A 2,881-nucleotide genomic window follows, 5' to 3' on the forward strand; every position below is an offset into this window, starting at 1 on the left:
CAGCCTAAGCGAGGCATGTCCTAGACAGTTCCTGTCTTTGTGTATCTCCTCCATCTTCGAACATCATCACTTTGGTTCACTCCGAGACGCCTGGGCACTTCCTGGCGCAAACTAACAATGCAGACGCGATCAAACCGCGGTATTGACCGTCTAGGGATGGTTGAACTACAGACAACACGAGCCGTATACCTCCTTCCTGGTGGAATGACATTAACTGATTGGCTGTTGGACCCCTTCCGTCTATTAGGCGCTGCTCATGCATGGTTGTTTACATTTTTGGGGGAGTTTAGTGACATCTCTGAACAGTCAAATGGACTGTGTCTGTGGTACAATATCCACAGTCAACGTCTATCTTCATGAGTTCTGCGAACCGGGGTGATGCAAAACGTTTTTTGGTGTGTGTATATTTGCACCCGTTAGAAATTTAGACCAACTTTACTTCCCACTCTATAAAATCTCCTTATTACCAAACCTATTTCTTCAAAAACTGTTATCCAACTTAAACTCGTATGCTAAACTTCGACTAAACAGAAACCAATATGAAGTGAACTGTAAGTGATCTGAATGCAGATTATCTTTATGTTAAATGCGCAAGTGACGTATAAGAATTATGTGGCCCTATTAAAAATTTGCACTTCTCTCGCGTCTTGACAACTTTGTTCAAATTTCTCGAAAGTACAAGAGCAAACTGCAAGCAGGTAGCGGTTAAGGTATATTTCTAGTTCTAAATACATATTTGAGCTGTGGTAATGCGTATTGACAAATAATGGGATGTGGAGAGTAACTATTCCTGTCAAATGATATGCCAAGATAACGATTTTAGAATGAAGTATATATTAAAAAAGACAGAGATCTTCACACATATCACAGTTCTAAACAATGCCATGCTTAAAAAAGTGAACAATGATTTAAAAAGGATACAACGTTAACAGAGAATTTCTATAAAAGTCAAACAGCTTAATCAATTAATATGTTAATGCATGAGTAAGGGAAGTGGGATGGAAATTCTCGCAGCTGTGAGCAAGTTAATGGTGACAATAATCAGTCCTAGCTGCGCAGTGCTGCAGTCTTCCTTCAAACTTCTTCTCTTCAAAAATAATAACATTATTCAAAATATATGTTCTCTTCGCTCTCTAATGTATTCATCTTACTTGTCCTTGCTCTCATTTACAGTCAACCTTTCTTCATCTAACAGATACTATCACAAGTCAACACAGCCCTACTGACGACGTTGATCACCTACCACACTGCAACTATGAATGTATCACACTGTGCGGAGGCAAAGACTGTGGCACGACAAGACCAGAGGTTATTTAACAGTAACGAAGCTTGTTTCCTCTCTGAGGTGCATATCGATGACATAGAAAAATCAAACTGACGTGATCACCTTACAATATAAATCAAAGAACTATCGCACATTCAGCTTAATACCTGACGCGTCGAAGTTGCTGAAAGGAATAATACACAGAAGGATGGATAATAAAACTGACGGTCTGTTAGACGACGATCAGTTACGCTTTTGGAAAGTCAAAGGCACTAGTGATGCAGTTCTGACGTTACGCTTTATAATGGACTTAGTAAAAAACAAGACACCTTCATAGGATTTGTCGACCTGGATCTAAACCTATTTCTAGTCAACAATGTAAAGTGATGAAAGATTTTCGAAAGTCTCAGCAAATAAATATAAACCTTAGGCAAGGACAAGCAATACATAATTACAATGCATACAATAAACAAAGGTAGAAATAAGTCCAAGATCGAAGTGTTCCGAATAGAATTGTCTAAAATGGATGCAGTCTTTCACCCCTACTGTTGAATATATACATCGAAAAAGCAATGACGGTAGTAATGAAAACGTTCAAGAGTGAGACTAAGATTCAAAGTGACAGGATATCATCACGCTTGGTCAAGCTCGTCCCAGAGGTTTCCATAGCATGGATGTAGATAAGATTTGCTGATGACATTGCTGTTCTCCGTAAAAGCGGGGAAGAGTTACAGGACCTGTTGAATGAATAAATTGTCTAATAAGCGCGCACTATGGACTGAGTGTAAACCGAAGAAAGACGAAAGTGATGAGGAGTAGCAAAATGAGATTAGCGAAAAATGTAACATAAAAGTTGAGGGCTATGAAAGAGAGAAAGTAATTCCATGCCGTGGAAGAAAAATAACAGATGACGGAAGAAGCAGGGGAACCCTGGGAAGAGAGCATTCCTTTGCAGAAAAAGTCTGCTGGTACTAGTTTCTACTAGCATGCAATTTCGGAGAATGTACGTTTGGAGAACGTTATTGTATGGAAGTGAATCATGGACTCTGGTAAACTATACTAGAAGAGAATCGGAACAATTGCGATGTTATGCTGTAGAAAGGTATTGAATATTAAGAAGACTCATAAGAAACGAGTTCGTTCTCCGCAGAATCGGCGAGGAGACGAACATGTTGAAAACACTGACAAGAAGAAGGGAAAGGGTGATAGGACAGCAGGGAAGCAGGGCAGAAATTGTAATACATCCAATAAATAATTGGGGACGTATGATGCAAGTGCTACCCTGAGATGAATTCAATTTTCCCTCTGTCAGGCAACCATAGTGAGTACCTCAACCTTGTAGAAGCATCTCCGTTAGGGTTAAAGGAGGTGCCGAACTACAAATGGATACCACCAGACTACTTCGCTCTGCAAAAGCCTGCAAAAGTCGTCTGGCGACAGCGCAGCAATTCACTCGTCGGTCTATTGCTATGCGACAAAGTGTGAACATGTCAACAAACACACTATACAGAATCACAACTACATCGCCCCCACCCCGAACTCAGTGAGGCACAGAAGCCATAAAACTGCCTGGCCTCCTCTGGTAATTGACTGTCGCAGTTCGGAGCCGTTATTATT

This window comes from Schistocerca cancellata, chromosome 2, assembly GCF_023864275.1.
Source record: "Schistocerca cancellata isolate TAMUIC-IGC-003103 chromosome 2, iqSchCanc2.1, whole genome shotgun sequence".
In the NCBI taxonomy this organism is placed as follows: Eukaryota; Metazoa; Arthropoda; class Insecta; order Orthoptera; family Acrididae; genus Schistocerca; species Schistocerca cancellata.